Source organism: Caretta caretta, chromosome 3, assembly GCF_965140235.1.
Source record: "Caretta caretta isolate rCarCar2 chromosome 3, rCarCar1.hap1, whole genome shotgun sequence".
Lineage (NCBI taxonomy): Eukaryota > Metazoa > Chordata > Testudines > Cheloniidae > Caretta > Caretta caretta.
In genome coordinates, this window is record NC_134208.1 from 197,356,552 (window position 1) to 197,378,683 (window position 22,132).

Here is a 22,132-nt window from a genome sequence, read left to right on the forward strand (position 1 = left end):
CCTTATACAGCCTAAAAACTAGATCAACCCCCAAATCTGTTCTTTAGCGATAACAAAAGCACCCCAGATATTACTTTGTTTTTTTCTATATCAGACTTTCAGATAACATCTTTTCCCTCAAGAGAAAAAATCAGTAGAATTAATCATTGTAATGTTGAGGGATGACATCTTTTGGTCACAGAGGAGAGCCCCACTCTCCTCCCCGCCCTGCGCAGAGCCGCTCACCTGAGCCCTGCTCTTCCCCCACCTCCCCACTGCGCAAAGCCCCTCTCTCCCCTCTTCCCCCACACAGGGCTGGCCCGAGCACAGTTGCTCGCTCCCTTCCTTCCCCCCCCCCCCCCCGAGCCCCTTTTTGGCAAAACTGATGATCACCTGGCAAGAGCAAATGGGACAGGTGCCCAGTTTTGCCAAAAAAAGTCAGGATGTCCAGGGCAGGGCTTAAAAATGGGACTTCCCCAGCCAAAATGGGACATATAGTCACCCTAGTCTGTAGTAAGAGCTGCCCAGGGAGCCCAAGCAGCTTGGGGAGCCCCGAACTCTACATCTGCCCTGGGTGGGGAGTCAGGGGGCCTGAGAGCAGCCCCCGGCACATGTCCCTGCCCCCCATGGCGTGCCATCCAGGCTGGTGGAAGGTCCTGGGATCCCCACAGCAGCCCGGGCTCCCTGCACAGCTCTTACCATAGCCTGGATTCCAGCCAGACCTGGGGGAAAGGGAGGAACAGGGGGTAAGGCCCTGTGGTGGGGGGTCTCAAATGTTCTTTGTGCTCAGTAAATCTTAATCTGCCTCTGATTATAGATTTCAGTTCCTGTTGCTGGAAGAGGCCAGTCTGATGACTAATGGTCCCATGATCATTATGATCATAAGCCCTTATGAGAAATATATTTCTGATTTTAATATAATTTGAATGACCCACATTACAGGCCCCTCGCTGTCTATTTTAGGGGTTTCTATACCTCTCATCACTGTAATATCTCATACAGATTACTCAGCTCCAACAGTCTCTCTTTCAGAATTTTAGCTAGGCTATTATACCACATTCATCACCATGGTATCTAAGCGCCTTAAGACATGGGGTTACATTGTGGCATTTAGCCAAAGCCTGCCACAAGGGACAATATGGGAGTGTCCGTAGCTCCCCAGTTGCACTGGAGAGACAGCACTTCCAACCCCACACCCCTTTAAAAGAATACAACATACTATCCCATGCACATAGAGGCTCTGTCTACTTCCCACCCCTTTCAGGGCTGTTGACAGCCTCTGTACTTCCCAAATGCAGGGCTGACAATTCTGGTTGCCCTTCATACAGGCTATGCAAGAGTTCCAGTCATTCGTGCAGCATCCATGTTTTTGGATGGTGAGATGGAAAAATGATGTTAAAGACTAAATTTTTGTGATGGAACAGAAGGATTTCTGGGAATTTGACCCTAAACTCCCACAAGTCACCGAGAGGAGTGATGGCATCCCACAATACGTAGCAGCAGTCCCACAATACACTGCAGAAATTTCTCACAAGGCAATGCTCCAGATGGTAGCGCAGAGGACGCGGGGATGCCTACTACAGCACCATTTGTCTTCTGTCAGTGCAACCTGATGTTGTGAAGACACACTGCAACAGCAAAGACAGCCATATGTGAACACATTGTGACAAAAGGAGCTATGTCAGCAGCTGTATGCCAGCAAAACTTTTGCCAGTAAAAATGTCTAATCGCTTTCTAGTTTCTAGGTCTTAGTTTACTTGTAGCTGCTATTACATGGTGTAGTTACAAACTTTCAGCCCCAATATCTTGCACGGGCACACAGGTATACAACTACAGTATTTTAGTCATGACTGTAAATTACTATCCCATAATGAGAAAATATCTAGACATGTGGAAGCATAGTATGTCATGGACAGAAGCAGATGCTTCAGCACATTGCAAGAAAAATGAAGTTGGTTTCAACAACCTTAATTTCATGAATATAAAGAATAATCCTCTGTCCATTAAAATATACACACTTCTAAAATACTATTGGAAGCAAGGCCAATTTCAATAAAGCACAGAAATACTGTACACAAGATATTATGTGATATGGCATTGAGCTGAAAATCTGTGTAGAAACACAAAGTTGCAGAAACCTTGCTGGAAAAACTTTAACTGAAAATCATAAATAACTTCAAATAAAACAGTCATTAGGCACATCAAAAGACGAGAATGGGCAAAGTAATTGGAATTTATAAACTTACATAATTATTTTTTCTTTGTAGGGAGAACAAACATTCCAATGTCCCAGCTCTGTCAGGGTCTTTGACAATTAGACTCCTTTTTATAAATATATTACGTAAGTTTATAAATTTCAATTAGTGCTTGTCCTTGTGTCTTGCAGCCTAAGTATGTTTTCATTTTGGGTTATTATTCAGGCAGTGGATGGAACCGTTTTCCTTGGTGCATCTATAAGGTGATTTCGATGAAAATCCTTTTAACAAAATTAAAAAAAATTGGATTATAGTTTGACTACTAAGATTCAGGAAAAGAAACATGAATTTGCTTTTACACTGCAGAGTTCAATAGAATATGTCTATACGATAGATTGATAGATCAATAGATTCTATACGTAACAGAGTTACCCTATCCAAGGGTGGGCATTCTGAATGTATAAATAACTGTACTACTATGAGTTCAAGATTATGCTATATATCATTTATATTAATTTCCCCCTACTTTTGCAGTAAGGTCTCAGATTTGACCTACAGCCTTGATATTACAAAGTACTTGATCCTGAATCTGCAAAACGTAAGCATGTACTTAATGAGTTGGCTCATATCCTTAGGTGGTGTAAATTAGCATAGCTCCGTTAACTGAAGTAGACTACTCAGATGCATAGGGTTAAGCATATGCAGGATCAGGCAACAAACATGCAAATATGCAGTGATTTGGTAGATTTACCAGCATTTACCAGGCTAAATCTCATTGGCAGAATTTGTCAATTTCTAAAATTTGATTTATTTATTCACCATGAGCATATCCATTCCTTAGAGGTCTTGTTCCACTAAAGTTCCCTGAAGAAAACTTATAATTTACTTATTCTGATTATGCCAGAGTTCTTAACTTAAGCTCTAAGCACATAAAATCAGTCTTCAGTTAAATTCATTATTCAGTTACCCATGATATAATGTTAATATTAAAACATGGTGTTCAGTATATTATTTTATTTGCCTATGCCCTGTTTTTTCCTGTGAAAGTTTACTTCATGATTATTTCATAAAGAAATTAGATTTTTCTGTTATTCTTTTATTTATATTACTTATGGTAAAAACAAAAGTCTAATTTTTTTACGAGTCATGTAATAGCTTGATAGTTTAATGTCCAACACTGGTAGGGTTAGCAGACAGAAGCACAAATGTCAGGGAGAGGTTTGAACCCTGGTACAATGGGGCTACATTCTTTCTGCTTTAACTGAAAGGCAAATTTACAATTGTCTACCTCAACTGTAAAATTTCACCCTGTAAACCATATTCCAAGGTATTGATCTTGCACCAAGTCAGAGGGACTTTTGGCTTTGATTCCAATTGTAGCAGGAGAGGGGCCCAGGAGGGACCAAAGTGTGGTTCCCATCCCAAGCTGCCTGCAGCTTTCCATACCTGTTAATACCACTCTAACTCAATACTGCAGAAGGAGAAATGTTCCTACCACTGGTTCTCAGGACCCATGAGTGAGAGGAGGTGATAAGGAACAAGGGGTACAAAATGAATGAAGAGGAAGAGTGAGTCAGTCAAGAGGGAAGAGGGAAAAGAAATAAGTAAATGAAGGGATGGGACAAAGTCAGAGGGGAAGGGAATGAGAGTGAGGGTCAGTGTGTGAGTAGGTTTTTAATTTGTGTTTGGTCAGCTATTCATTTCATACAAAGGACAAAATCAGAGGGACCACACGGGACCTCTGTATGCATGTGTTTCATTTGTGTATGTGCATGGATACACACACACACACACTTACTAATCTATCTGTGGAATTCAAACAACAGGAAATTATCAAGGCAAATAGTTTGACAGAATTCAAAGCAGTTTCATGAAAATGAATACATTTGTACCTGCACCTGCTATAATAGATCGAAAAGATCTAAGGGAAGTCAATTAAGTTTTATACTTTAGAGGTAGGCTGATGGTCTGCAAGGGCTGAGAAGGAATTTTCCAACCCTTTGTTACAACACTGCAAAAATCAGACAGGTGCTCTATCAGCTGCCTTCCTTTGCAGCATCAGGTATTGGCCACAGCTGAAGGCAGGACACCGAACTTGTTGGACCAATAGTCTGCTCTGGTAAGTAACTCCTACAGCATGTTCCTAAGCAAAGAAGGAGTCAGCACCTTGAGGCAGTGCAATATGTCAGTGAGACAGAGAGAGGCGGCCTGGGACAACTGCAGCTCAGAACTTCAATTTGTAATGACTGTCTGACTCACAAGCCAAAATGTTGGTGGTGTTTTGCTTTACTGAAGCTACTCAGGAATCTCAAAGGCTTAGTAAGATATCACTTTCTCCAGTGAGAAGGCTGCACTCTTAAGCACTTGCCAGGCCTTTTGGAAGCTTCTAAACATAACTAAAAGCTTGTTCTGCACATTTCAATGGCTCATTTTTGTTGTTGACAGAAATGTCTGTTCTCAGTCCAAGAATTTCCAGAGTGCTGCCATTTTGAATCTCTGTATAATTCTCCACAAATGACTAATTTTCCTTGGTGTCCCATAACAAAAACGAACAAAAAAAGAGAATTTTGAGAATTTTAGGGCAATGATGGCATCCAACAGATTCCTGACATTGGATATTTTAAAAATCTAAGTTATTGTTGAGAGTTGGAGGCTTTTGCTGGTGCTCCAACAAACCTGAATTTGATCCAGTACATTTTTTTCCCTAAAAGTGACCTATTGTCTCACCTTCTAAGATAGCCAGCAACAGATTCTATTGCCTAATGTTTTCCTAGGATGTAGCTTTTAGAGCCTTGCTGTAAAATGCTGGTAGAGTGATATGATACCACTGAATGGAGGTGAACAGAATAGCACTTCAATAGGAGCCTTGACAGTGAAGGAAATACAGCTTTACCAGGCCTCATAACGTACAGGCATGTTTTTTGTTTAAAAAGGAATTCTTGTCCTATGTCTACTTGTGAAACAGTTACTTTTCAAGTGGATTTTATTCAGTCCTCTTGCCAGCACTGCTGGGTTTTATATTTGCATGTAAATAGGACCCTTTCTGAAAAAAACATTAGTTACAGTATCTTTCTCCTGGTGAGGGCAGGTGGGGAAGTCTCTTTGGGTCAAGGAAAGCCTAGTCAGGGTCAGTGTAGGAAACACATTATCCAGGTCCACCCAGTTCAGGGAGTAGTTAGGTAGCCTAAGGGCATCTAATCAATGAAAACCCAAACTAGGTCCACCTACATCTTGTGAAGTCCAGCCTGAGTTGGACAGCAGGGTTGAGTCTCTTACTATAAACTAAGAGTTCAGCCAGGTATCAAAATCACACGTGAATAGGTATCTCCCTTTCTCTTGCACTCTTCAGCTGTCTCTTTCTACCTCCAGTCCCTTGGTTGCTGTTCACTATGGCCCCATTTTGCCATCCTTAATGCTTCAGAAATTAGGAGCAAACTTCATCCCTGACGTATGTGCTGGAATTTGGGGTGCTACTTCAAGCATTCGTTATGGCTTGAAGTAGTAATAACAACCCAAATACATAGTTTCCGCCGTCAGCACCATAGGCACTGACTTCCCCTCTTTCCCATGGGGGCTCGACCCCCAATCTGCCTCTGGCCCCACCCCTACTCCACCCCTTCCATCTGGCCCTGCCCCTGCCCCTGCCCCGTCCCCATTCCAACCCCTTCCCCTAACTCTGCCCCCCCCGCCAATATTCCAACTCATTCCCCAAATCCCGTCCCTGCCCTAGCCCCGCCTTCTCCCCTGAGTGCGCCATGTTCCCGCTCCTCCCCCCATCTCCTGAAGTGCGCTAATGCTGCCAAACAGCTATTTGGCGGTGGCTGGGCAGGAAAGGCTGGGAGGTAGGTGGAGGAGCAGAGACGTGGTGCGCTCAGGGGAAAGGCAGGAGGAGGAGGTGGGGTGGGGCAGGGGAGGTATGGGGAGCTTGGCTGCCTGTGGGTGCACAGCACCCACTAATTTTTCCCCTTGGGTGCTCCAGCCCTGGAGCACCCACGGAGTCAGCACCTATGGTCAGCACCCCTACTATAAAAATTGTTCCAGCCCCACTGAGCCTGAGTGACGACTACACTGACTGCCTTGACTTTAATGGAGTTACCACAGCGATTAAGTTAGTCTATGAGACTTTGACCTTCACTCTGATGCTACTGGACAAAGCAGAGTTGAACAAGTTGTATTAGCAAGCTAGTCTAGGAAACAATTTTGCAGTATTTGCTCTGATTACATTGGTTTGGAGAGAAAAATCATTGTGTGAAGAGCCAGCTAACATATTTTGTTTACATACCTAACTAACTGACAAATCCTAATTAACTTCAGGAATGAAAGGATCTTTCCCAGTTTGAAGTCTATACCAAAACCTTAGAGCTGAATGAGTTTTTATTCCCGGTAAAACTGAATTTCTTTAGCTTAAATTATTTGTCTTATTTTTAAACTATACTTTTATTGAGGAATCACTGGCTAAAATGAGTGGGCCAAGTTCTCTTCCCTCTTACACCGGGGTAAAATTGGAATAACTCCTAAAGTTGCTATGGAGTTATTTCACTGATTTTTTTTTTTTAATTCCTTGAGACAAATGAAAGACAATATCATCTAATCCCCAAATCTATGTCTATGAAAATTAAAAAACAAACTGAGGCCAAGATTTTCAAAATATGAGCCTTAAATTAGGCTCCTAAATCCATAAATTGGGTCCCTTGTTTAGAAATGCTGAGCAATCGAATACTTCCAGTGAAATCACTGGTTATTAATGTTTAAAAATCGGGTCCCTTATTTAGGTGCCTAAATATGGATCTAGTAACCCAATTTTAGGCTTCTGGTTTTTAAAATCTTGTCTCTCTGCCCCAAAATGCAATCTCACCAGACAGACAGATTGTCTGTGTAAAGCCCCATTCACTTCAGTGGAACTCCACACAGGCATAATTGTCCACCCATGAAAATGAGACTGTAGAATCGGGCCTAAATCAAATACAGATTTAGCATGGTAAAGTTACTCCAGGTTTACATTGCTGTGACTGAGGAGATTGACTCAATGACCAGTAAGTATATAATTTGCAAAAGATTGTTTTAGCATAGGTTTGTTAAATATTTCACATGCATGTATTTCAATATGCACATATTTCCATAACAACACTTTCATTGCAGTTGGATCGTCAGTTCTTTGGGGCAAGGACTATCTTTTTTGTTCTGTTCATAGAGCATCTAGCGCAATGGGCTGTGATTCATAATTGGGGCCCCGAGGCACTAACATAATACATATAAATAAATAATAATATTTATTGTACACCAGGCAACTGGTGTACAACAGTTAGCTCTTTGGGGCAGGCATGATCTTTGTATTAAGTGTTTTACAGTGTCCAGTACAATGGGTCCCATATCTTTTATTGGGAGCCCTGAGGCACAATGACAACGCAGATAATAATATAGTGTTGTATAAGTTTCCCTTCTTGAAAATTCCCTGGAAAATGTGGCGGGAGAAGGGGGAGCGATGTGATGAAAATTTCCTGATAGTCACAAAGCTGGACAAACAATAACAAAGTGCATTTTGACTATGCAAAATCATATCCTATATTTGTAGTAGATTATTTGGTTTTATTACCTTTTGTTTTTAAAATAGACTTAGTGATTTGGTCTGTATTCTCTTTAATTTGTCTCAAAGATTTTAAAACCCTCCACCCCTCATCACACCTTTGATTTCCTGCCCAGAGTTTTATTTATCTTGTCTCAGATTATAAACTCTTCAGGGTGGATGACATATCTAAATCTGTGTTTGTAGAGCAGACTGTACATTTCTGGTATGATATCAGTTATTAATTATAAATAACTAGAGATAAGCCTAGGGCACACAGTTCAGATTAAGCAATGAACTTCCCCAAAAGTTATTTTGAGTTGAGTTTTTGGTTCAGCTCTATCCTTAATACAGACCAAGAAATGTTCTTGTAATGAAACTAGCTCACCTGTTAAAAAAGCCAACTAGATCTATTCAAGAAGAGGTGTGGTTATTATTAATTGTCAGTCTTGTGACTTGAAATAATGAGACACAGGGCCAAATTCTTCAGTCCACTGACCACAATGGACTTGTGCCAGGGTGGAATTTGAACCATATACTCTATGTGAAGCTGTTTTCCTATAGTATTATAGATAAACAAATTCAATATTGGAATTACAGGTTCTCTATGATGTAAACTACAGATCTGCTTTTGTTCCTGAACAGGTAGCAAGCAAAGCAGATTGGTGAATAATTTATTTCCTGGTTGCCAGGAAACATGGATTTATTCCATATCTCACCTCTTCCCTTTTTCAAGAGCATGAGACTTTCTCAACATCTGTCCCTCCTTAATGGATTTCATGGTGCAGTAGGCAACTTAAGATCTGATGCTACAGAGTGTTGAGCACCCACAACTTCCATGGAAGTCAATAGGTGGCATGGGCGTGAACCACCCATTCGGAGAGGCTAGCCCCTGGCCCCACCCCTTCTGCTGAGGGCAGGCTCCTCCCCCGCTGGAGCCCAGAGGTTCCCCACTGCGGCCACAGGCCCCCCCGCCCCAGCCCCGGGCCTCCCAAGTGCCTGCAGCCCCAGAGTGCTAGGTAGGCAGCACAGTCCCAGCACCCCCTGCCCTGAAGCGTTGGGCAGGCGGCATGGCCCCAGTGCCCCCAGCCCCGGCGTGCCCAATCCCAGAGCACCAGGCAGGCGGCACGGCCCCAGCACCCCCGGCCCTGGAGCACCAGGTGGCTTGGTCCCCCAATGCCCCCAGCCCCGGGCGGCGCGATCACCAGCTCCAGCTGCCCCAAGTCCTGGCAGCAGGCTGGCTTGCCCTAGCCCCAGCGGAAGAGTGGAAACTGGAAGCAGTCAGGAGGGAACCTGGGGGCAGAGTGTAAGCAAGGCCACACCTGGCTATTTGGGGAGGCTCAGCCTCCCCTGGCCTGTGATACCTGCCGCCCATGTTGGATGCTCTCACTCACCACATTACCCTTTTAACCGCCCTAGTCCTTGATTCAAATGAAGTCTTAGGTCACAATCAGAATGAGTCTGGTGGTCTCTTTCAAGCTGTTTGTCAAGATATGTCCCCACTGTAAAGAGACTGACTAGCAGTCTCTGCAAAAAAGGGGTCTAGAATGGAGACTTGTGGCATGGCAGGACAGAGACACATTGGCAGATTTGTGTGTGGAAAATTTAGCATACCTACCCAGTGCTCCAGTCCCACGCCCTCCCTCTGAAAAGATAGGTGAATGGGTGGCTTAAAGGCAGCTTTCAGTATCCTTTCCATCCCTGGAAGCAGAGCCAAGAAACGGGCCATATGTGTCAGGATTGGATGAGCTGAATCTTTGGGAGACAACTGCATCTTCCTCATGCCTGAAATAGATGAAAAAAAAAATCTGGAGAGAGTCTAAGAACAAGTTTACACTTAAAAAGCTGCAGCTGTGTCACTGTAGCACTTTAGTGAAGACACTACTACACCAGCGAAAGAGTTTCTCCCATTGGCGCGGTTAATCCACGTCCATGAGAGGCGGGAGAGCTTCTTCCATCGACATAGTTCTGTCTACACTGGGGGCTAGGTCGGTGGAACTACATCTCTGAGGGGTGTGGATTTTTCACACCTCTGAGAGATGGAGTTATTCTGATGTAAATTTGTAGTGTAGAACTGGCATAAGCCTCATATATAACATAAAAAGAGGTTTTCAAAACGATGTTTCAAAGGAACTGAAGTCACCCATCACATTTGGGTAGATCAGCGTTTGCCCTGAAACTCTGGTCAGTCTTCCTGGAACGCAATTGGTAGGGAGTGGCTGTGGATTTTGCAAGTGTTCACATTTAGAGATGTTTGCAGAAGATTATAGGCATAGGTGTACAAGACATTTTTGTCCAATAAATTTCCTTAAGGAGACATTTATTGCTTATTTTCAAAGTAACTGATTTGTCTTGCAGTTTGCACAATACGGTCTGGATAATTTAGCAGGATAACTGTCACTATCAGCACCAGACTTGGATAATCTCATATTAATACAACATGTGGCCAGGGTTGCCAAAAGGCCAGACCGATCAAAAATATGGGAGAAAAATTACATAACATGCTAACCAAAAGATTAACAATTTATCTGGGGCCGCAGAGCTCTACTCATACATAATGCTTTGCTCAGACATTTTGCTTTGACCAATGTGATCACCACAAAACTTTCTGTCCTTCCCTTCTGTCCATTCACACTTCCATCCTCTTCAGAAAACATTGTTCTTTCAAGAGTCCAAAATACTTTCAACATTCACCTTCCAGATCTCAAATTTTAATTGTAATCTCTGATATTGTCCATTACTTAATCTAGACCCTACATACACAAAGACTTTGTAGATGCAGGAACTGGTGCTTTAGTATGGGAAGTAGAGGAGTGAGTTAAAAAGCATTGTATTAGCCAACTGGGTTTTAAGAATTCAGGAAAATTATTTGCACCAAATTGTACACAGTGTTTTCTATTGCTTTGTGTAGCAGACTTAAAACAGAGCTCTCCAACTCCATAGACACCTAGACCTTTCACGTTGCCATTGGAAAAATGACAGACTTATTGCCCATATATAATATTCAGTAAAGCCACCCTCATTAGCCAATACACTGTCCTAGAAGACTGCCCCAAAAGCAGAACCAGCCCAGAAGCTGTGGCTTCCCTGCAAGCACAAGTGGTGCTCCCCAAGCCACACACAAGGCTGCAGGCAGCAGGCACTGGCTCAGAGCTTCTATTGACCACAGTACTGCTATCCCCAACCGTCAGGGGCTGCTACAAACACAGTAGCTGGTTCTTCCTCCTGGTCCCCTCTAGCCCTACACTAGCTCTCTCTCATATACAGATGTCAAAGCTCCATGTCCAAATTGTGTCGCCAGAAGATGGCCTCTGTAACAAGAGAGGTTAGGCATTGTAGGATGCCCTCCTGATGTTGGAGTGGGGTCTACCACCACAAGAGTTATTGTCTGCGACGCTGCCCAAAGTCACAGAGTGGGAAAGAAAACCAGGCCAAGCCGGTGCACAGTTGTGTTAGAATCATAGAATATCAGGGTTGGAAGGGACCCCAGAAGGTCATCTAGTCCAACCCCCTGCTCAAAGCAGGACCAATTCCCAGTTAAATCATCCCAGCCAGGGCTCTGTCAAGCCTGACCTTAAAAACCTCTAAGGAAGGAGATTCTACCACCTCCCTAGGTAACGCATTCCAGTGTTTCACCACCCTCTTAGTGAAAAAGTTTTTCCTAATATCCAATCTAAACCTCCCCCACTGCAGCTTGAGACCATTACTCCTCGTTCTGTCATCTGATACCATTGAGAACAGTCTAGAGCCATCCTCTTTGGAACCCCCTTTCAGGTAGTTGAAAGCAGCTATCAAATCCCCCCTCATTCTTCTCTTCTGCAGGCTAAACAATCCCAGCTCCCTCAGCCTCTCCTCATAACTCATGTGTTCCAGTCCCCTAATCATTTTTGTTGCCCTTCGCTGGACTCTCTCCAATTTATCCACATCCTTCTTGAAGTGTGGGGCCCAAAACTGGACACAGTACTCCAGATGAGGCCTCACCAATGTCGAATAGAGGGGAACGATCACGTCCCTCGATCTGCTCGCTATGCCCCTACTTATACATCCCAAAATGCCATTGGCCTTCTTGGCAACAAGGGCACACTGCTGACTCATATCCAGCTTCTCGTCCACTGTCACCCCTAGGTCCTTTTCCGCAGAACTGCTGCCTAGCCATTCGGTCCCTAGTCTGTAGCTGTGCATTGGGTTCTTCCGTCCTAAGTGCAGGACCCTGCACTTATCCTTATTGAACCTCATCAGATTTCTTTTGGCCCAATCCTCCAATTTGTCTAGGTCTTTCTGTATCCTATCCCTCCCCTCCAGCGTATCTACCACTCCTCCCAGTTTAGTATCATCCGCAAATTTGCTGAGAGTGCAATCCACACCATCCTCCAGATTATTTATGAAGATATTGAACAAAACCAGCCCCAGGACCGACCCTTGGGGTACTCCACTTGATACCGGCTGCCAACTAGATATGGAGCCATTGATCACTACCCGTTGAGCCCGACAATCTAGCCAGATTTCTACCCACCTTGTAGTGCATTCATCCAGCCCATACTTCCTTAACTTGCTTAACTCTGTTAACAAGTTAACAAGTTAACTTGTTAACTCTGGTTGAGCCAGAAAGTAGCCTGTCGAGCCTGGTCCAGGATCTACAATCAAGGGGACAAGGAGGCAAGTGCGCAGTGATGGACTCCTGAATTTAATTAATGCATTAGACTCTCTTTCACACCGATGCTTCCACTCTGTAAGGATATCACTTGTGGATCCCTGATGACACAGATCGTCTGTGCATGGCAAAGGGCCAGTAGCACTCGTGTCCAGGAGTGCATGCTGTAGCAAAGGGATGTCGAAAGATCAGCCATAATGTCACACCACAGTCTTCAGGAGTGGGATTCCTCCCTTGAAGGCGAGCAGACTTTCAAGTTGGCACTGCAGGTTGGTCCCTGTGTGAGAATGGGGCATCAGTCAACCGGAGATGTAACAGATTGGTTCTAAGCAGACTGAACAGTAATAGCATCGGTCCTTTAGTCATTTATACATCTTTATTGGCACGGGAGTTTGCCCCAGCGAATACTGCTCTGCAGTATGGGGGCACAGCTGCTGCATTCAGCTTGTCGACATGGCGCTGAGTTTGACCCATCGTATTATTCGTGGCTGTTTGAACTATATACCAACCTTCCATCGGTACGCACCAGGGCACATAGCTCTGCCAGACCCTTGATGAGGTGCTGTTACTGTTAAGTCTGCTTGGAGAGCTGCAGCAGAAAAAACCCATTCAGGCAAGCCATGCAGGGCAGCGGAGATGGCATTTGCTTGCTTGCATGGGGACATTGAGCAAGAACATGCACCAAGCAAAGGAAGTGAGAGAGGTGGAGGAGTGGGCATGGGGGGCAGATGGGAAGGGAAGCAAGGACTGAAGGAGCAGCAGGATTTGGGGAAGTAGGGGGAGAGAGGCTGGAGTGGCAGCAAGAACTGTATTAAGGAGTAGGTGGCTCAGTGTGTGTACACAGGTCCAGAGCTGATCTTGGCTACATGCCAAATAGTTGATATGCAGTTAAGGGGGTGAGGGGCTTGTCTGTGTATAACAATAATAATTCCTAGCTCCTCATTGGTTGATCTCAAAGCACTTTACAAAGTAGGTAAATGTCATCAGTTCCATTTTACAGAGGGAGAAACTGAGGCACAGAGAGGTGAAGTGACTTGCCCAAGGTCCTCCAGCAGGCTACGAGCAGAGCTAGGAACCTAGGTCTCCTCCGTCCCAGTCCGATGCTCTATCCCCTAGCTGTACTGCCTCCCTGTGTGGATGGTGGTGATGTGTAAAGTGGATGTGGCAGAGGATGTGGTACAGAGGAGTGGGAGCAATGAGGATTCAGTCATCTTTGCTAGGGAAGTGGTTCCCCACCTAAGCAGTTCTCACATTTCAGAAAATTGGCAGAAGTATCTTTGCCCCAAGGTAATCTCAACCCAGTTGAATACAGTTCTGGTTCATTGTTCGAACACCTGCATTAAAGATCACCAGCAAAGGGAAAACAGAGGGGTTGTGCTCTTTTTTGTTTTTTATGATGTAAATAGAAAAAACCTGGAAGAATTTTTGTTTGTTTAGCAGATTTTTTACACTTAGCAATCTGAGGCATCGCAAGTCTTGTATTCCGTTCTCTCAACTGCTTGTCAGGAGCTTGAGTTACATCAGTGCTAATAAAAACAAGTAAAAAACAAACAAACCCCAGTTGTAAATACTCCACCAGTCCTTTCCACTCTCCGGGCTTGTCTACACTACCGCTTAAGTCGATGTAACTTACGTCATGCAGGGGTGTGAAAAAACCACCCCGCCGAGCGATGTAAGTTACATCCACTTAAAGCGCTGTCTACACCCTGCTGTCAGCAGGAGACGCTCTCCCACCAACGTAGCTTCCACCTCTTGTTGAAATGGAGTAATTACTTTGACAGGAGAGCACTTTCCCACTCCCGCAGGACACGTGGCAGTGACGCGGTAGTGAAGACAAGCCCTCTGTTGCTCAGGTTTCATTCTGTTGGTGCTTCTGATGCCATTAGCCCACTAATTCTGCAGTTGCCCATAGAGTCTAACCTGTTGTCCCAGGAACACAAGAACTGAATTTCTCATGTAAAAAGCAAGCAGAACAGTCAAAAGCTGTAGCAAAGGGATGTCTCCGATGAAGTGAGCTGTAGCTCACGAAAGCTTATGCTCAAATAAATTTGTTAGTCTAAGGTGCCACAAGTACTCCTTTTCTTTTTGAAAAGCTTTTTTGTTTCGCTGAGAGGGGAAAACACCCTCTTTGGTCTTTATATATCAAAAAGAGGAAGGAAAGGAGAAAAGAAAGGTACAAACACAGTTTTCTACCCACTTGCAGTTCATCTTTAAAACAACCAATCTTTGCAGGTGCCTTGAGTTTTCTTGAAATAGCTTTCACTGTGATTTGTCTCTCTTGAAATTCCTTGGGGAGTTCTCTTCATTTTTAATGGATTTCATTCCTACAGGCTACCTATGAAATTAAGAAACCGTAACAAATGTCAGATTTAAAGGAACTCGCGCAGTCTGCTTTAGATAATTAAATTAATTCTGAAGAGGAAACCATTGCTTCTCAGGCCAGATCTACACACAGGTTTCTTATTGGTATAACTATTTTGATTAGGGGTGTGATTTTTTTTTAAACCAAAACAGTTATACCAGTATGACTCTTTATATCACTGTAAGGGTACCTTATGCTGAAGGTTCCCTTCTCAGAGGGGAAATAAGCACCTTTTTTACCAATATAACTGCCTCCACATTTTGAGTGGGAGGTTGTATGGCTTTAACTACACCAGTATACAAGCCCTCATTTTTTTCCTGTTTCAATATGTGAAAGGGAGAAAGTGTATGGCGCAGGCAATAGTAAAGCTTTACCAGTGTGACCCACGGGAGGCCTGAATAGGAAATATTGACCGTGTTGCACTAGGTCAAATCTTCCGTGGGTTAGGATGCAGAAAAAATGTGACCAAAAAGGATTCCTGATCTGCAGGGGTAAAGTTAGCTGCCTTCATCAATCCACTGAAATTCCTAGCCCCTTAAGGATGGGTGATAACAAGAACAAAAAAGGGGGTCTAGAGTTCCCTAGGGCCCATCATCTGATCAAAAGTCTAGTGACGGGCTATGAATGAGATTAGCTCTCAAAATATAACATTCCTTCATCGTTGGACCTTGTGATCACTCTCAACAATGAAAGGATTCAAATGTACCGAGCTAATTTCTTTCATGGCACCCTGGTTTCAATCCAGATACTTTTTACGGGCTTGGTCCCTCCCTCAGTGAGGCGCTCCCAGTTAGCCCTGAAGCTGCGAGTCCTTCATTATAAAATGGGGGCTATTCGGGATAAAATGCTTTGTTTTGAAAAAAGGTTGAAAAATGTTGAGGAGAGGCCAGTTCTGAATGGTGGGGCTCAGACACGTACTGGATGATGCGGGGACTGCCAGTTTAATTTCATCCGCGGGAAATACGGGAATAGTTTCCTCAAGGTTGCAGGAAATGGAGACCTGAGTTACAAATCTTGAAAATACGGACCCAGCACATCCCTTCATGTGCTAAAAGCTGCAGAAGTTGAGCTGTATGAGGCGAAATCTCAGTGAGCATCTCCTTGCAAAGATCTCCCCATATCATGTCAGGGGCCCCTCCACCAGTGGAAAAGGCTGCCATGCAGAGGGTCTGTGGGAGACGACAGCCACTGTACCTCCACACTGGCTCTGACCCCTGACAGCAGCCACCTGGCTCCCAGACACTGCTATTAGAGTGTCCCCCTGGCATGGCAGACTCTGTGGAAAAGCTGATACAGCATGGAGCTGTCATACTTTCACTGAGGATTTGGTGGGGTTCACATTCCTGCTCAGCTCAGACCCCAGGCCACTCACTGCTACAGAGGATAAAGATTTTAAAGAAGGCAGTGGACATGTTGAAGAACAGAATAAAGGTTCAGACATGTTTCCAGGGAGATCCCTGCTGTAGTCAGCATGATGGTTTTCGAGCTACCAGGGTAACAAGGGAGACCACACAAGGAGAAATGTGGTGACTTGTTGCCTCCCTCTCCCCTTCTGCTGATGGAAGCAGGTGGAGAGGTTATGACTATTGCTTCTCTTTCCAGGCACTGCTGAAGGAAAAGATCAGGCTGCCTTCTGAAAGCAGAGCCCTAAGGCTAAGCAGTTGCTTGCATTGCATGTGCTTAAGGCTGGCTCTGGTTCCCAAGAGCATAAAGAATGGAAGTCTTGATCCTTCTTTTTCTCCACTTTAGTGCCAGAACAAACCTAATTACTGTGCAGATATTTTTGCAAGGAATAATGTGTTCAGAACAGCTGAACTTCCAGGCAATCTTACGTTTCAGGTCTCACATTGGGGTTTAACCACTTTATATTACTGAACTGAAAAATACAGAGCATTTGTAGTGTGTTCGTTTGACATCTTGAAAGTGTTTTACAAACCTTAACTAATTAATTCTCACAACACCCCTGCGAGATAGGTAAATGAGAATATCTCCATTGGACAAATGGGGAAACAGACAGAGAGGTTAAGTGACTGGCCTACAGTCATATAGTCACTGGCAGATCTGGGATTAGAAGGTAGGAGTGCCTCACCCCTCGTCCCACACTCCTGTCTCTCTAGACTACAGTGCCTCCCTCAAGGAGAAAACACTATGCTGAAGCCAAGAGGATTTGTTGAACAATGAGTGTCCAGCAGTTGTTCAAACATCTAGTGAAACTTTGTGTGGAATTTGGAAGACACACATTATAGGTCACCTTCCAGAGGCCAGAAAATTCTGAAGTCCTGGCCTTATTTAAGTCAATGAAAGTTGTGCCAAGCTCATCATCAGAAGCAAGCTCAACAACAGACCTGGGCAAACCAACTCAAAGCAGCACCAGACACTGCCAAAACAATAGATGCAAAATCTGTAGCCATATTTTCACTGCTGTGATGATCAATACCTCCCATAGCACTGTGACATTATTGACATAATCTGGGACCGTATAGATCATTGTTGCAACCAAGGTCCTGTACTGGCACCAAATCTTGCGTAAAGGAGCTATGTTGACTGAAGCATACTTCCATTGAGAAAGCTGTCTCTACACTAGGGGTTATGTTGGCAAAGCAATGCTGGGCAGGGCTGTCATTTTTCACACCCTGACTGATGTCACTATGCCTATATAACTTTAAAGTGTAGAGACCAAGCCTCTAAGAGTGCCTTTTTGCAGTTTAGCTTAATCCACATTCACTTCTATTCTGCACTATTTCTCCATGTAGAAAGGCCCTTCATATGACGTTCCAGGAGGGAGGGATCAGAAGGATCTAGCAGAGGGTGCAGTGCACTCAGGAATTTTTCAAAAAGAAAAGGAGTACTTGTGCCGCAAGTCCTCCTTTTCTTTTTGCGTATACAGACTAACACGGCTGCTACTCTGAAACCTGGAATTTTTCAGAAAACTTGTTACAGTGGGAGAGGTTTTTCTTAATTCCTTGCTAATTTTGTATATATGCCTCAGTTTTAAGATTTTAATGTATCTTGAATAATTTGTGGAAGACATTTCCTTGGTTTGGGGGATTAATATCGAAAACTCTGCATTTTTTTTTAAATGGGAAATGTAACTTTTGCAGGCATGCTAGAAACATGGCATTTTATACAGATGGCCTTTCTCTGCTTTGGGATTCAGGTATTAGGGACCAGAGGTTTATAATACCTACATAGCAAACTAGAACAGATTAGAGTACACATTTTATCCTGTGTCTCCTGTGCCAGAGTTAAATAACAAACAATAATACTTTGCATGTAGAGACAGCACCTTAAATTTGCAGAGCACGCTGCAAAAATTACAAAATAAAGTCTCACAATAGCCCCACTGAGGTAGGCAAACATCATCTCCATTTTACATACGGGAAAACCGTCACCTAAGATCACAGAAAGCCTGGCGAGATCATCCTTCTTCTACATGCCATATCACAGGGACCCACCATATGATTTGACCTCACAGTAACCAGGCGGCTCAGGCTCGGTGACAAACTGGAAAGGATGATAGGTTCCTTTTCTTAAATTTGGTAAGTTGAGTCCAGTATGGTCCCTGTGGGATTGTTCAGGAATCTGTCAGGGAGTAGACACCCTTCAAAGGTTATCTATTACATAGACACACAACATGTGCAGATAGAGCTCAGGCAAAATGCTGCAAATAATGACAGCCCTGGAAACAACTGACCCACATCTCGCTCCTCCACAAAAGTGGAATAGCAGGTTTAGCAGCAGACCAAGCTGCTCCATTAACATGCTGAAAACCTAACCTGAAGGGAGCACCCTAGGGGTAAGAGAGTTCATCCTCAAGCATTCATGTCTGGCCAATCACTGGTCTCTCTGATAAAGGTGCCAGTTGTGATGGTGATGCCAGCAAGGGGCAGAGCACTAATTAGCCACTGGAACCAATCCTAGCGATCAAATGCTGAATCCATGCACAAAGGAGCTGGATTGCTCTCTAAATGTAAACTATTTATCACCATTTGCTCCAGCTCAGCAGAACCGGCTCCCTGTCCCCAACTCTGATAGTATGAGGTTTAGTCACTGCACTGTCTTTGACCTCTTTAGAACACCAAGGCAAATAACTGGCTGGGGGGAGTAGAGCTGGGAGAACTCTAACAGGTGCTGGCATTGTATTATAATAATCTTACACACGACAAAAGACCGGCTTTACCATGTAACACGAGGTGAAACGAGTGAGGATTACCAGCTCCCATTGAGCACCTCTATAACAAAGCAAGTAGTAGAAGAAAAACACCTACAGAAATGCCTGATCCAGACAATATATCAAACTAATGCCAAACCACAGAACTGAACACAGCCAAAAAACCCTACTAAGCCTATTACAGGTCAAATCTATACTCCCCCCCACCCCCGCACCTGTGGTTTGACATCACTTAACTACATCCTGATAAATAGTACACAGACGCATCACCACTAGGATTTTCCACGGAGATAGCTAGCTCACGTTAATTATCTTGATGTAAAAACACAACTCTTTTGGCTGTGAAGACATAGCCTTAGACCCTTTTGAAAATGTCATCTCTTATCACGTGTATTACAGGAGTGTGCAAAGGACCCAGCCAAGATCACGACACCATTGTGCTGGACCCTAATATAAATAACACCTTCTGTGCTATCCCCAAACACTGGGTTCCTGCTAGAAAAAGACCAGAGTAAATGCCCTTTGTGTCTTCAATGACTAGAAACAGAGTATAGATTGTAGCCACCTTGGGGGCTGTCTTTCAGTTCTGTGTTCATACAGTGCCTAGCATAAGGATGTTCTGGTCCATGACTGGTGCTCCTTCGTGGTGCTACTGAGATACAAATAATAAATAACAACCCAACAGATAGAAGTCAATTGTGATGGGGTAGTCAGCCCTTAAGGGCAATACTGCCTAGTGGTCAGCCCACCCCATCACATGGCATGGTTCCTTAAGGATTTGAAAGGTCCAATAGTTTTATATATATATATGGACCAAGGGGGGATTTGGATAGAGAGGAAGTGGTCCTGGACTCCTGGGAATGAGTGGTGCTTGGGAAGAAATCCTGTCAATGTGTCTTTAAGAACCTGGGGCCAAGAGCCTTGTGGAGACACAGCTCATGACTCCTCTCTCCCACAACCATCTGGGGATGAACTGGAACAAGGGGAGCAGCAGCATAAAGACTGCCTTCTCCCTCATAGCAGGGCAGACCCCAGGAGATACCAGCAGGGGAAGGTGGCCTGATGAGACCCCTGAAGCCTGATGGCTAATCGAGGAAAACAGGCATCTGAAAGAGGAGCTGGAAAACCCAGTGCTCAGTGCCAGAGAGAACATAGGGTTCCTGCTTAGGAAGGACCGGAGGATCTGATTAATAGAAACCAGGTAAAGAGGGAAGGGTGGTTTAAGGAGAGAGTGAGGGACTTACATTACAGCTCACATCTGAAGAAGAATGCTGGGGACGCCTGCTTAAGGAAGGACTGAAAGGAGAAACCCAGAGAAGGCACTATGAAGGGTTCCAGAAAGAGAGACTGTTGCCCAGGCGGGTATGGAGGGGGGGAAACAGGACACCCGGCAGAGAAGGGATCAGGCACATGAAAGCAGGGGGGTATCCTCAAGGAAAGAGCTAGAGACGGCTAGCTGGACTGAGCCCGAGACAACAAATGCATCCAGGTGTATCTCAGTAAGTTGCTACTTGAACTTATGACTTTTGTTAAGAAATGAGACCGTTGGAAGGGGGTGCTCTTTGAAGATAAAAGTTTGTCTGGATTTGTTTATAACCCAGGTGAAGGGAAACCGAGGTAGGGGCTCAACTGTGGCGCCATACCTGACCAAAGGGAGGCATGCTGGGGTGACCGCCATGCCATGATGTCAATCAAGAACAAAATCATGAATTTTTCAGAAAAAAAATCCCAAAGCAATTAAAATTCTTATTTTACAGTTATGGAAATAACCCATACTCTAAATCATACAGCGCTAGGCCTCACAACAGACATGCTGGGGAAGTTCAGGGGACCAGACAAAAAAGTTACAAGAAAAATCTCTGTGGTTCCTTTGTTATTAAAACAAACAAAACAAGAGACAAATATACTCCTCCCTAATAACACTACTGCTTACACTATCTGATCATGTAATTCAGCCTCACCGCACCCTATTATTATGGAATGAAGTACTCTGTGCTCTCAAGAACTTTCCCAACAATGGCTGCAGAGCCCAACTAAGCCAATTCTTTCACAGGCCATATGAAAAAAGACACTTATCACCATCTCAAGCAAGTCAACATACAGAAAGCACTGGCTGACCAACAGCAAAAAAGGGATTAAAAACACACTTCACTCCTATGCAGCCTCTCTCCCAGCCATGCCAGGACCCATGCTACAATCAATCGATCACATGCCAAAACAAATAATGCTGTGGACATTAACTCACAAATATGCTTATTTATAGTTTTATATCTATAAGAAATATATTTAGAGTTAAATCACAAAATGATATGCTGGGAATAACAGATCAGAATCCACAATGAGCTAGACCAGTGGTTCTCAAACTTTTGTACTGGTGACCCCTTTCACATAGCAAGCCTCAGAGTGTGACCCCTCTAATAAATTAAAAACACTTTTTAATATATTTAACACCATTATAAATGCTGGAGGCAAAGCAGGGTTTGGGGTGGAGACTGACAGCTCGCAACCCCCCATGTAATAACCTTGTGACCCCCACGGGGTCCCAACCCCCATTTGAGAACCCCCGAGCTAGACTGATGTACAGAAGCTTCTTAAGAGAGAAGCTCCCTGGCCACAATGAATGTGCAAGACACAATCAGGCTATTATGAAATACAGAATCCGTTATTAGAAACTGAAACACAGAGATGTGAGAGACACGTGAAATCCAGAGAGGAATGGTTTGTAATCAACTAAACAGAAAGTGTCTTCTATGCCACTGCCAGAAATACAGTTCTCAAGAAACTCACTACCTCAAACCATCAAAAGTAAAAAGAGATCCTCCCATTAAAAACTGAGAAAGGAGGAACTGAGCAGCATTCTGGGAGAAATAAAAGTAAAGGTAGAAATTTTCTTGCAGAATGTGGCAATGTGCCTCAATTTGGAATAAAAAATGCCACCCACATAGTCAAAGAAACCCATTGCTGTTGTGAGCCTCTCTTAGTCAAATCCTTGTTTGTTCTATCCCTGTAACATTAGTAACTTGTATATATTTTGTCAATAATTTTTATTTAATTCAAGAACATACATTAATTGTGACACAATGGGACAAATTCATCCCTGGTGTAAGATCAGTGACTTTGGTGAAGTTACACCGGGGATGAACATTGTTTTGCTCTCCTCTTGTATCTCATGCTCACACCCTCTTTAGTTTGCACATGCAATCCAACATAC

General features: G+C 43.9%; 1 protein-coding gene across 4 annotated transcripts in view; it reads right to left on the reverse strand.

Moving 5' to 3' along the window:
- The window catches only part of B3GNT2 (UDP-GlcNAc:betaGal beta-1,3-N-acetylglucosaminyltransferase 2), a 148,104-nt gene that overhangs the window by 38,057 nt on the left and 87,915 nt on the right, over positions 1 to 22,132 (reverse strand). Inside the window, exons 1-3 of one of the 4 annotated variants that reach the window (XM_048842640.2) lie at positions 14,586 to 14,710; positions 12,251 to 12,665; positions 9,356 to 9,522 (exon numbers count right to left, since the gene is read on the reverse strand). The exons of 1 other annotated variant lie outside the window; for it this stretch is intronic. The gene's annotated coding sequence lies outside the window, so the exon portion shown is untranslated. Of the gene's footprint in view, positions 1 to 9,355; positions 9,523 to 12,250; positions 12,666 to 14,585; positions 14,711 to 22,132 lie in introns of those variants that run through there. 2 more of the 4 variants (XM_075127228.1, XM_075127227.1) reach the window with 2 other exon arrangements.